The sequence below is a fragment of the Spinacia oleracea genome, chromosome 2 (genome assembly GCF_020520425.1).
Source record: "Spinacia oleracea cultivar Varoflay chromosome 2, BTI_SOV_V1, whole genome shotgun sequence".
Classification (NCBI taxonomy): domain Eukaryota; kingdom Viridiplantae; phylum Streptophyta; class Magnoliopsida; order Caryophyllales; family Amaranthaceae; genus Spinacia; species Spinacia oleracea.
In genome coordinates, this window is record NC_079488.1 from 44,047,056 (window position 1) to 44,061,137 (window position 14,082).

The window sequence follows — 14,082 nt, forward strand, 5'->3', positions numbered from 1 at the left end:
CTGTTGTAGCCCCCTTGTTGAGGGGGGCATACATAAGCGTGCCTCAATAGCTACTTAGTCAACGCGGGTCAAATATTTTACTATTCTATTGAGGCGGGCTTTTTTGGTGTTCGCTTCTACAGAAGCTGTTGAAGGGGGCTTTCCTTGCCCGCCTCAATAGATAGAAGCTGTTGAAGGGGGCTTTTAATTGCCCGCCTCAATAGGGTCTCTCTGTTGAAGGGGGTTTTAATTGCCCGCCTCAATAGGCTACATTATATTTTAAAAAAATAAAACCACCGCCAAACAGATCGATAAGCTTCTCTTCTCTTCACATCTCGTCGTCGTACTTCACATCTAGCTCTTCCAACGCATACCTATCCTCACCGCGCGACTCCACCACCACCATAACCACCACCACCACCTTCCTCACCGCGCGGCTCCACCACCACCATCTGAAGGAGAGTTTCCCCACCGTCGTCTTTCCTACCTTCGCGCGACTCCATCTGTTTCACACAATCGATTTGTGAAGCTAGGTTAGTTTTTATTTGCAATTATTTGGGTAATAATCCTCTTTTTTCTCGTGCATTTTCCACTTCATTTCATTTTTGTTTGATTTCCCTTGTTCATCGACCTAATTGCCCCTGTTTGTTGTTTGAATTCCTGTTTGAATTCCTGTTTGTGGATGGGTAAGGGGGAGAGCCTTCCCGCTTCATATCCTTTATTATGAATTAAGATATCTAAGGACATGATACAGTACTAAAAAAAGCTAGGGCAAAATTGCTCAAAAATCCAATTTATTAAACAGAAGGTAACAACTTCCCAGGTGATGCTAGAGCATTTATAGCAAGTCTTAAACAGACTTCAATTATCCTTAAACTTCCTCACGTAGCTTCAAATAAAGAAAAAGGATAGTTTTTGTTTTTTGAATTCTAGTTAGGTTGATTTTTGTTGTCCTTCGTGCACTTTATAGGCTTGAGTTGACTGAGTATTATTTGAGGCACAGATTACATGGCACATTGGCCATTATCTTTGCTCATTGGCTCATCTGTTTTTTGTTTGAATTCCTGCTTGAATTTCATTTTTGTTTGAATTTCTCGTGCTAGGTTAGTTTTCTGTTTTGGATTACATGGCTTTTGGTGAAATGCCATTTGATTTAATGTCTGGCTTTTGGCATTGGACAGACTACTAAAGAGACTTAAGTACCCAGGAGCGACTGAATTTGGGGTGGATTTGTCTCAGGCCAACATCTCAATTCAACTTGATGTTGGGAAGGGAGGAAATAGTGGCTCAAATGCTATAGCACCCGTTGTAGAGGTAGGTTATGAGGTTCTCTGATACTTTCTTTTGTTTATGAGGTAGCACCTTTCTTTTGTTTATCACTATTCTCTGATACTTAGAGCTGACTGACTGTCTGCCAGATTGCCTTGATATTATGCTAAAATGACATCTACGAGGTTACTTGTATATGACTTGGTGGTAATAAACCTGGCCTTCACTGGATTATTTACTTCAAGATTTCTTATTGGACCTGTATTGTACTTGAAAAAAGGTAGTCAGAGTTTGAGGATATCGCTAGATTGATCTGATTTTAGCTGAATGAATATGAAGTAAACCGAATTAACCCGAACAGAACCCAATCCAAGTGAATACGTTGCCTTTTTTCTGCTACCCTGTTAGTGTTTCAAAGTGTAGTCTCCCAATTCCGCTAACCTAATGTGCAAATGGGTTTATTTACACTGAATGCGGGTTTCGTAACTAATTTAAAACCTAAACATGAGCATCGCTGGGATCTATTGATTGAGTACTGGAGGATGGTTTTTACTGATATTTTATCTTTGGATAAGATTGCATCATTAGAGAACAAAGATCTTATGCCAAGCTAGTTTATACTTAAATCGATTTTAGTTTATTCCTGTGAAATCTTATGTGAAGCTAATAAATGTTAATGTTGACACATATTCCTGTTTTGTTTGGTTTTAAAATTGAGATGAGGTCTTACCATTTTTCTGATGTATAGTTCTTGTGTCAAAATTAAGAATTTGTGGCTTGATTTATCTAATTCTGTGTAAAACCTTGTGTTATTAGAAATGAGTCGTCGTTGGATGTACGGTGACCATACTACGGTGGAATACTTGAGTGGGGTTGAGGAGTTCCTTAGATGTGCTTTAGCACACCAACGGAATACGAAAGCCGCAAAGATTTATTGTCCTTGCCGTGATTGTAACAATGTAAGGCGGTTAGGTGATATTGATGAAATTGAGGATCATTTATTTCGTCGTGGGTTTAAGCAAGATTACCATGTCTGGTTTTGGCATGGTGAGAAAATACTTGATCGTCCAAGTTCTAGTGTGAATGAATTTGATGTTCTGGCAGAGAGTGATGAGAGTGATGAGAGTGATTCTGATATTTCTGAGAATAATGAGATGGATGATGATGAGCAAGAAGATAATGAAATAAATGAAATGATGGATGCGGTGAAAGATCACTTGAATGGACGACCTCACATACTCGAGAAGGTATTAAAGGCTGCTGAGACGCCTTTGTACCCTGGGTGTACAAAATTCAAATTGTTAGAATGTGTGGCATCACTTTCCAACTTGAAAGCGGAGAGTGGTTGGACCGAAGAAAGTTTCACGAAATTATTGAAACGACTAGGTCTTTGGTTTCCCGATGGCAATGACATTCCCACCTCTGCCTATTATGCCAACAAATTGACGAATCCCTTAGGCTTAGAGGCCGTCAAGATAGATGCTTGCCCAAATGATTGTATTCTTTACAGAAAAGAGTATGAAAATTTGGATAAGTGTCCAACGTGTTCTATGTCGCGTTACAAGCGTAAAGGGGCCAATTCAGCTAAGAGGGGACCGCCCGCCAAGGTATTGTGGTATCTTCCGATCATACCTAGGTTTGAGAGCTTGTTCTCCGTAAAGAAGAATGCTAAGTATCTGAGGTGGCATGCGGAAGAGAGGAAGAAAGATCAATTCCTTAGACATCCGGCTGATTCTCCTCAATGGAGAACTATTGATAAGAAGTATCCTGAATTTGGCAAGGAGGTTAGAAATCTGAGACTTGCTCTATGTACAGATGGGATGAATCCATACGGCTCTCTGAGTAGTCAGCATAGCACTTGGCCGGTTCTTCTTGCAATTTACAATCTTCCTCCATGGTTGTGTATGAAACGCAAGTATATCATGTTGTCACTCCTCATCTCAGGGCCTAAGCAGCCAGGACATGATATAGATGTGTATCTCGCTCCACTCATAGATGATTTGAAATTGTTGTGGAATGAAGGTGTTCCAATGTTCGATGCTCACACCAACTCAAACTTTACATTGCGGGCAATGGTTTTCTGTACCATAAATGATTTTCCGGCCTATGGAAACTTGTCTGGGTACAAAACCAAAGGAGAACAAGCATGCCCTATATGTGAAGAGGACATGAAGCCCACACGGTTGGATCATTTCAAGAAAAATATCTACCCAGATTTCAGGAAGCACCTTAGTCGATATCATCCTTATCGTAAGAAGAAGAAGGAATTCAATGGGTTCACCGAGGAAGGAGTAGCTCGTACACCTTTGACAGGATCACAAGTTTATGAACGTATCAAAAATGTTGAAACCAAATACGGTAAGTGCTTCAAGTCCAAGTCTAAAAAGGGTGTTTTATGGAAGAAAGTGTCTCCATTATGGGATCTTCCCTACTGGAAAGATTTGTCGGTTAGGCATTGTCTCGATGTAATGCACATTGAGAAAAATGTGTGCGATGCTATCATCGGGACTTTGCTAAACATACCAGGAAAGACCAAGGACAATGAGAATGTGCGAAAAGATATGAAAAAGAAGAATATTCGACCAGATTTGTGGCCTGTTAAAAAAAAGGATGGTACAAAGACCTTTCTGCCTCCAGCGTGTTACACAATGTCGAGAAAGGAGAAGAAGAAGTTTTGTGAGTGCTTACATGGCATTAAGGTTCCCTCGGGATATTCGTCGAATGTTAAGCGCCTAGTGTCTCTCTCGGACCTTAGGTTGATTGGTATGAAGTCTCATGATTGTCATGCACTGATTAATGTATTTTTGCCAATTGCACTTCGTGGGATATTGCCGAAACACGTGAGACATGTTATAACAAAACTTTGTTTGTTTTTCAATTCCATATGTGCTAAGGTGATTGATCCGGAGACTTTGGATGCTTTGCACAATGATGTTGTTGAAACTCTATGTCGATTTGAAATGTATTTTCCGCCTTCTTTCTTTGATATAATGGTGCATTTGATTGTCCATTTAGTTCGCGAAGTCAAGTTATGTGGTCCGGTGTTCTTAAGATGGATGTATCCTTTTGAGAGATTTTTTAAGACTTTAAAGGACAAAGCAAGGAATCCGGCTAATCCAGAGGGTAGTATCATTCGGGGAGTCCTTAAAGAAGAGATTTCTGGATATCTAGCTGAGTTTTTGTCAAGCCTTGAACCAATAGGACTTCCAAAATCTCGACATGTTGGTAGGCTCGCAGGGGAGGGAGTAATTGGTAAAAATGTGATATGTCCTCCATCGGAGAGGAAGAAGAAGGCACATCTTTGTGTGTTGCAGCATCTTACAGAGGTTCATCCTTATTTAGAAAAGCATCTGCTTGAATTGCAACATTGTAATCCTAAGTTGAAGGAAAGAGCGTTGATGCGGGAACATAATCGCACATTTATTGAATGGTTTAAGAAGGAAGTTGGAAAGAAACAAGACCATGATGTTTCTGATACGATCAAGTGGTTATCTCGAGGTCCTCGACTATGTGTTCGATCTTTTGAAGGATATGATATCAATGGGTTCACATTCTACACTAGAAGGCAAGATGAAAAGAGTGTAGTGCAAAATAGTGGAGTAAAGGTTGTTGCATCATCTAGGGTCTATGCAAGCGCTAAGGATAAAAGGCCGGTTGATTCAACACAATCATATTATGGTGTTATCGAAGAAATATGGGAGCTTGATTATACCTATTTTGTGATCCCTGTTTTTCGGTGTCAGTGGGCTAACAACCAAAATGGTGTGAAGCGAGATGAAATTTTCCCGGGTTTAACCTTGGTGAACTTTGATCGACTAAGTGACAGTGACGAGCCATTCATTCTAGCATCACTAGCTAAGCAAGTTTTTTATGTGGTTGACAATATTGATCCTAGATGGCGTGTTGTTGCCCAAGGAAAAAGACATATTTTGGGTATTGATGATGTTGTAGATGAAGATGAGTATGATGAGTATGATGACACACCTCCGTTACCAATGGTTGTTCAACCATTGCCAGAAGAGGAGGATGCAAATAATACTAATCATATGCGTACAGATCATACGGAAGGAATATGGGTTACGAATCGTAATTGAAACATACATGTGTAAGTTCGGGCTTCACTTCTGATGCATTGTTGAAGTTTTTGACTTTGTTCTTTCTATTCATATCTGAAAGCCTGTGCGCCTTGGAATTTTTGTTATCTTGACTACTTAAATTTGAATAGTGAAGGATACTTGTGGATATTAATTCATATTTTTTTTCTAAAAATTCAACCCCAATCAATTGCCACTTGTATTGTGAAGAGGAATTGCAGTGATAGTCTCCTACTTTATCCCTCCTATTTAAGTTACTGAGAGTCTGATACTTCTAATAACTTGACTAACTTTATCTGGTTTTTTCGCACAGGTGTAAACTTGGTGAATGTCGTATCCTCTTATGTGAGCCAGGTTCCAAGCACAGGTTGCAGAAATTGCAGTTGAATTTTCCTAGGTTAGTTTTCAGTACATTTTGTCTAATAATATCAATTACCTGTTCTTGTTTGCATGGCTTTGTGATTGGTAACTTAGTTTCTGATGTTTGCTTTCTGGTGGTTGATGATGGATAAGTACATAAAAACCGTTTTGAAGATGACTTTGTTTACAATTTGATACTTTGCTTACAGTATGGTGTAATTTACATGTTATGATTTTTTTTTGGGTTGTTTTTTTAGGTGAGGTTTGATTTGGGATTGTTTTGCATGTTAGGTGTAATACCATAAGGCCATTATTTTAGGTATAGCTTTGTAAATGGCCAATTGTAGCATTTTGCCCTTAATATAAAAAAACAAGACATAAACAGAGATTCTTTGGCCAATTGCTCAGATCAGAACTGTGCAGATCAGTGCACAGAACTGGTCAGTTCTGATCAGTTCTGTGCACTGATCTGCACAGCTCAGATCAGAACTGTGCAGATCAGTGCACAGAACTGGTCAGTTCTGATCAGTTCTGTGCACTGATTTGCACAGCTCAGATCAGAACTGTGCAGATCAGTGCACATAACTGGTCAGTTCTGATCAGTTATGTGCATTGATCTGCACAGTTCTGATCTGAGTTGTGCAGATCAGTGCGTAGAACTGGTGAGTTATGATTTTTTTTTGGGTTGTTTTTTTAGGTGAGGTTTGATTTGGGATTGTTTTGCAATTATTTGAAGTTTATCATCAATACGGCGCCCGGTGATGTATATAAAAATACTTCAATCCCATTGCCCGCTTCGGTTTGGCATTATGACGAAGATCGACAAACTTATGTAAATGAGGTTGACGTTGAAGAGTTCCTTAGAGGGGCGTGCCTCAACATTTCAGTGATCCAAGTCTATATGATGTAAACTTTTCCATCGATATTTTTGTTTTTGGTTTTGTCAACTATAATAGTTTTTGAAATTTTTGCATTATACATTTACTTTGTAGGTGTTTATTCCACGAACACACCTTTGCATTTGACAACTCTCAGATTGGGTTTGTTTGTCCCGAGGCAATGTCAAGCTCTAGAATCAAGGCCAACCCTCAGGCTGCATCAATGTATTTGAAAGTAGTTTTCAATGCTGAAATTGAAAAGGAGAAGAAGGGTGATCCTAACATTACCAAGTGGTTTTTGATCCCTTACCATCAAGAGTAAGTGTTAGAGATTGATCGATATTTGGTAAATAGCTATGTTATTGTTATTTTCATGCATAAGGTTGCAATAACATTTATATATAATGCAGAAATCATTGGATTTTGTACGTGTTAGACCTACGTAGAGGTTGTGCGTATATTTTCGACTCTGCGATAGGTTCCAACCGAGAAAATAGTGCATGGGGAATCTTGTGTTTGTAAGTTACTTTCAATTCTTTTTAAGTTATTTCTTTTCGTGCCGAATCAGATTCATGAAGTTTTACTCAACTTCCAGGGCATACCAAGTGTACAAGTTTAATGATGAGATTTGTCCGAATAGAGCGACTATGCAGGGGTTGAAAGGCTTCCATGTAAAGGTATATCATGCTTACTAATTAGCTTTACTTGTTTTTTTGGGTAACTACTTGGATATATAATTTATGATTTATCTCCAAATCAGTGTGCTCAACAAGTCGGCGCCCGCGAGTGTGGCTATTATGTTATGAAGTTCATGCATGAAATAGTCACGTTACACCATAACACTGATGAGCGGTTAGACAATGTTCGTTCTTTTACCATATGTTAGTTGAACTACTAATACTAGTACTTTTACGTAGTAGAATTCTTAATTTACAAGTAGCATTACTTATCATGTTACTTATTTCAGGCTTACACTCCAAGAAATGCGCCTTATACCGATGAGGAAATAGATGTGGTTCGTGAGCAATGGGCTAAGTTTTTTACAACCGAGTATTTATTTACTTAGGTTGTTTAGACACAAAGATGGAAGCGTTTATATCTTCATGGATTTGGTAAAGTTCTTTAATTTTTCCATAATTACAAGTCTGCTGGATTTGCTAATTTATTGCTTTGAATACTAATCTGCTGGTCTTGCTGCTGCTGCATGTGAATTCTGATCTGGTGGTCTTTAGAATTTCACTTCCATCTGTGTGTTTCTCCTCTGCTTGCTTCTGTTGCTGCTCTGTATGTTATTGTTTCTACTCATTCGAATCTATTTATGCACATTTAAGGCTCATTAGGTCGTTATAGGTCATGTACGTTTAGAGCTAAAATGACATTTCCGCTCCCAACTTTGAACTAAAGAACCTAAGGACTCATTTGATTCTTATTACATGACTAATATACATAGTTTTAACTTTCTAAAACTCATTCGAATCTATTTATGCACATTTAAGGCTCATTAGGTCGTTATAGGTCATGTTTAGAGCTAAAATGACATTTCCGCTCCCAACTTTGAACTAAAGAACCTAAGGACTCATTTGATTCTTATTACATGTCTAATATACATAGTTTTAACTTTCTAAAACTCATTCGAATCTATTTATGCACATTTAAGGCTCATTAGGTCGTTATAGGTCATGTTTAGAGCTAAAATGACATTTCCGCTCCCAACTTTGAACTAAAGAACCTAAGGACTCATTTGATTCTTATTACATGATTAATATGCATAGTTTTAACTTTCTAAAACTCATTCGAATCTATTTATGCACATTTAAGGCTCATTAGGTCGTTATAGGTCATGTTTAGAGCTAAAATGACATTTCCGCTCCCAATTTTGAACTAAAGAACCTAAGGACTCATTTCATTCTTATTACATGACTAATATGCATAGTTTTAACTTTCTAAAACTCATTCGAATCTATTTATGCACATTTAAGGCTCATTAGGTCGTTATAGGTCATGTTTAGAGCTAAAATGACATTTCCGCTCCCAACTTTGAACTAAAGAACCTAAGGACTCATTTGATTCTTATTACATGACTAATATACATAGTTTTAACTTTCTAAAACTCATTCGAATCTATTTATGCACATTTAAGGCTCATTAGGTCGTTATAGGTCATGTTTAGAGCTAAAATGACATTTCCGCTCCCAACTTTGAACTAAAGAACCTAAGGACTCATTTGATTCTTATTACATGACTAATATACATAGTTTTAACTTTCTAAAACTCATTCGAATCTATTTATGCACATTTAAGGCTCATTAGGTCGTTATAGGTCATGTTTAGAGCTAAAATGACATTTCCGCTCCCAACTTTGAACTAAAGAACCTAAGGACTCATTTGATTCTTATTACATGATTAATATGCATAGTTTTAACTTTCTAAAACTCATTCGAATCTATTTATGCACATTTAAGGCTCATTAGGTCGTTATAGGTCATGTTTAGAGCTAAAATGACATTTCCGCTCCCAACTTTGAACTAAAGAACCTAAGGACTCATTTCATTCTTATTACATGACTAATATGCATAGTTTTAACTTTCTAAAACTCATTCGAATCTATTTATGCACATTTAAGGCTCATTAGGTCGTTATAGGTCATGTTTAGAGCTAAAATGACATTTCCGCTCCCAACTTTGAACTAAAGAACCTAAGGACTCATTTGATTCTTATTACATGTCTAATATACATAGTTTTAATTTTATAAAACTCATTCGAATCTATTTATGCACATTTAAGGCTCATTAGGTCGTTATAGGTCATGTTTAGAGCTAAAATGACATTTCCGCTCCCAACTTTGAACTAAAGAACCTAAGGACTCATTTGATTCTTATTACATGATTAATATGCATAGTTTTAACTTTCTAAAACTCATTCGAATCTATTTATGCACATTTAAGGCTCATTAGGTCGTTATAGGTCATGTTTAGAGCTAAAATGACATTTCCGCCCCCAACTTTGAACTAAAGAACCTAAGGACTCATTTGATTCTTATTACATGACTAATATACATAGTTTTAACTTTCTAAAACTCATTCGAATCTATTTATGCACATTTAAGGCTCATTAGGTCGTTATAGGTCATGTTTAGAGCTAAAATGACATTTCCGCTCCCAACTTTGAACTAAAAAACATAAGGACTCATTTGATTCTTATTACATGACTAATATACATAGTTTTAACTTTCTAAAACTCATTCGAATCTATTTATGCACATTTAAGGCTCATTAGGTTGTTATAGGTCATGTTTAGAGCTAAAATGACATTTCCGCTCCCAACTTTGAACTAAAGAACCTAAGGACTCATTTGATTCTTATTACATGACTAATATACATAGTTTTAACTTTCTAAAACTCATTCTAATCTACGTATGCACATTTAAGGCTCATTGGGTCGTTATAGGTCAACAACGTACTTAATTATCTCTATAGTCTGCAACTATATCTTTTAATTTTATGCTTCAATGGAATGTAAAGACAATATCGTGAGTGTAAACTTTGGTACTCATATATATTTTCCTTCCATGCAACTTGCAGGCTAGGGATCGAGTCGATTGGAAGAAAGTCAACACGACCTTACTTAAGGTTTGTAATGCATGATCTAAAGGGACCTAAGTGGCTGGATTAGAGACATTTGTTAGATTAGCTCTCTAGCCTTTTGTCTTTAGTTGTTAATATTAGTTGTAATTTGTTAGACTAGCTAGGTGTTTAAAAATTGTAAACATACGTACTATATATACGCTTTGCTTTGTTGGGTTAATATAAATGAAGTTAATGTAATGATTTATTTATCAAAGATAAGCAGATTCATACCTTTGCTATTTTGGTGTTGATTGGGTACAGGTTTCAATACTCAATGGAGTATATATCTAGTTGTGGTTATTGCCGCCTATTTTATATTTTAAAAGAATTTGGAAAAAAAAAATTAATGTTGTTGAAGGGGGCTTTTAATGTACGCCTCAACAACATATGAATTTATGGCGCCAATGTACAGGTATTGGCGCAAAAATAAGGACCTGTTGAGGGGGGCATTTAAGAAGTGAGCCTCAACAGAGGAGGCTGTTGAGGCGGGCTTCTTAAATGCCCCCCTCAACAGGTCCTTATTTTTTGCGTTTCTGTAGAGGTTGTTGAGGCGGGCTTTTGAAAGCCCCCCACAACAGATCACCTGTTGAGGCGAAGAAAGCCCGCCTCAACAGATCACTGAGCTGTTGAAGCTACGTCTGTCGCAGCGGGCCTTGTTCGCCTCAATAAACCCAAAAAGCCCCCCTCAACAGGTATTTTTTCCACTAGTGGCTGCAGCGATTAAGGACCCGCGCGGTTAGTGACGCAGACCCCGCCGGCTAAAGATGGCGAGCCTGTCCGCTAAGGGTGGACATCCCGTCCGATAGAAGTGGACGAATCTGTTTTGAAATTTGAAGATAAGGACCTACGCGGTTTGTGACGTAGACCCCGCCGGCTAAAGATGGCGAGCCTATTTTGAATTTCTTACTTTCTTTTCATTTTGCCTATGTGGAAGGGCTTTTGTGATTACGACCTGTTGGTGGATCGCAATATTTCCTGATTAGGTGTGTCCTATAAGTGGACCCACACTGAGTATATTTCTGTTAACGATATTTTTAAAATACCGTTTTTTTTTTTTTTTTTTTTTTTTGAGATTATCCAAACACGGGACTTGTGTATAGCGCAGCCCGGGAATGTGATTTTGATTGCGCGCTCTCTATTGGAGTATACTTTTCGCGAGCCCCCAAGCACTCGGGCTTTGGTGGTCATTTTTTGCATACTTCATAACGTCTTTTAATCATGTTTGGGGTCGAGCTCGTATGTGCAAGCGACCTTTCATAGCGGTGTGCTACTTTGGCGAAGTCATGGGGTGCGACTTCCGGCAATTTTCAAGTCGAATGAATATGGCAGGGCCCTATAGAAGTCAGAGCTGTTTTTTGGGCCTGGGCTCATTTTCGGCGCCCAGGCCAGGGCGTCAGAAATAATTTACGCCCAGGTGGGGCGTTGAAAATGTTGTTTGGGCCGGTCTTTTGATGACACAGTTGGCCTCTTGTTTTTTCGTTTATTTCACTTGGAAGTTCTATGTATTCTCTTTTCTTTTGTTTTTTTTCCTTTATTTTTAGAACGTGATGATTTTCTCGAGAAGCCGTAGCCGATTGGTGGACTACGGTGCCTGTCGCTTTGGGGCGATTATTTTAAGGAACTGTTGCTCTTAAGGCGTACAGTTATTGCGATAGTTGGGCGAGTCTATGTGGCCCGAGGAACATACCTTGAGGCGTAAGACTTTGACCGCTCTTGTTGTTGTATATTTTTCCTTTTGAACGCGTTCGTGAATGTTCGATACTTAGAATGATGATATGTATGTGCGAACGAGCGTTCATAGAATGGCCGTTGTGTGCGGTCCATTAATCAGTTTGCTTGAATCATTATTTTTTTTGAGCAATGACTGATTTTGAATAGTTTGCTTAGAAGCTTGATAGGGTTCAGGCCCATTCATGAAGTGGGCTCAAACATCGTGCCCATTCGTTTGTTCAAACATTTGCTTCGAGATTTTTTATTTTGCTATGGTTGTTTCGTAGCTTGGAGCCCCCAAGTATGCATGTTGGGATGCTTCCTTTTGGCGTACGATTTTCGTAAGTTCTTTCGAGAAAGATGCCTTGGGGTTTCGCTCGTGTAGGTGCGAGCTATCCCTTCCGTGGTAGGTAATGTTTTGCTACCTTTAATCCTTAATGTAGAAGTCGTGTGGCTTGCATTTGGGCGATAAGTAGTCTTTGCCTCTTACTCTTGGTCGTGCTTGCATTAGTGCAATGTGCCTTACTTTTTTTAGACTTGTACTGTGGGATGGTTGAACTTATGGTGCAACGTAGGCTTGTGTGGCCTAACGGCGTGTCTTAGAACATTCCTCCAAGTGTTGGGATATCATTATTATATTTTGCATTGGAGTACTTCATCGCGCTGAATCGTTCAGGTGCTCGAACAAGTGTAGCACCTTCTGCGTGGGCGTGCACGGCTTATTACTTCGTTCGATGCGAGGATTCATAGATGTTTCTTTCTTGTTTTTATATCAGGGCAAGATTTAGCAAGCAGGATATTCAGCGCCCAGGCTGGGGCGTTAAAGATATTGGCGCCCAGCTCTAGGCGTTGAAAACTATCTCTGGGTATATTTTGACAGTTCTTATCCTTGATTTTGCTTCCTCTTTTGCTTTGGAACGACGAAGACTGTGTAACGGGCGCTTATAGGGCGAGCGTTAGGTGCAGTAGTTTGATCGGAGTTTTGGTGACTCGCGATTTTCAGTTACCCTTGTTAGTGGGGTGACTTTATATATTCTAAGTAGTGCTTAGAATTTGGGAGGGGTTGTAGCCATTATAAGGTTCGTTTTACACGATCAAACCTTAGGATTGTGCCCCTATGTATGTATAGCATTAGCGTCGAGAATTTGCGATAAAATCGTCATTTCGAGCCCGGTCGGGCGGCTCTCTCCCGTCGGTGTTAGGTTATGATACATATGACATTTACATAAATCATGCGGAAACAACCATTAACCCAGGAAACATATTATTTACACATAATCATTTAGCATAGTTTAGATGCATACTCTTTGTTGCGTGCCTTCCCTAGCTGCGCCCGAACCGAACAAGAACAAGTCTTTTAGGACTCCAAGTGTCGTCCCTCCGTAGAAAGTCCACAGCACGTCCGGATCCGCCTTAAGATTGACCAACTAGAATCGCCCTTAAGGTACTCAGAAAATTCGGCACTTTTGGGGCAAGATGGGTGTTTGAATTTTCTCTCAAAAACTCACTTTTGAATACTTTGAAACTTGTATATAAATTATGACCCCTAGGCCTTTATTTATAGAGTTATGGAAAAGGAATCGTAATCCTAGTAGGATGCGAATTAATTGGAATTAGAATTCTACATGAATTCTACTTAATCAATTTATCCAATAGGAATAGACATTTAATCATACACTGACTCTTGCAGATTCAGGAATCTCGCATGAGCTCAAACTCACACACACACGGCAGCCACAAGGGCTGCCCACGCATGCGAGCAGCAGCCCACGCAGCGCGGCCCACGCATGCGCGGCCTTGTGCGCGCTGGGCTGTGGCGTGCGTGCTTGCTGGGCGATGGCCTGGCTTCGTGCTGGGCCTTCGTCCGGCAGGCCTCGTCCGATGCTAATTCGTACGATACGCTTCCGATTAAATTTCCATTTCCGGAATCTATTTCCGATACGAACAATATTTAATATTTCCGATTCCGGAATTAATTTCCGTTTCGAACAAATATTTAATATTTCCGTTTCCGGAATTATTTTCCGATTCCGGTAATATTTCCGATTCTGACAATATTTCCGTTTCCGGCAATATTTCCGATTCTGGTAATATTTCCATTTCCAACAATATTTTCCGATACGTACCATGTTTCCGTTTCCGGCAACATCTACGACTTGGATAATA

At 39.0% G+C, this 14,082-nt stretch overlaps 1 long non-coding RNA gene across 1 annotated transcript; it reads left to right on the forward strand.

Moving 5' to 3' along the window:
- Positions 1-242: 242 nt before the first annotated feature.
- Positions 243-2,472, forward strand: LOC130466906 (uncharacterized). The gene is made up of 3 exons (XR_008927063.1): positions 243-512; positions 1,161-1,293; positions 2,065-2,472. It is a non-coding gene; the product is annotated as an uncharacterized lncRNA (long non-coding RNA).
- Positions 2,473-14,082: the final 11,610 nt, after the last annotated feature.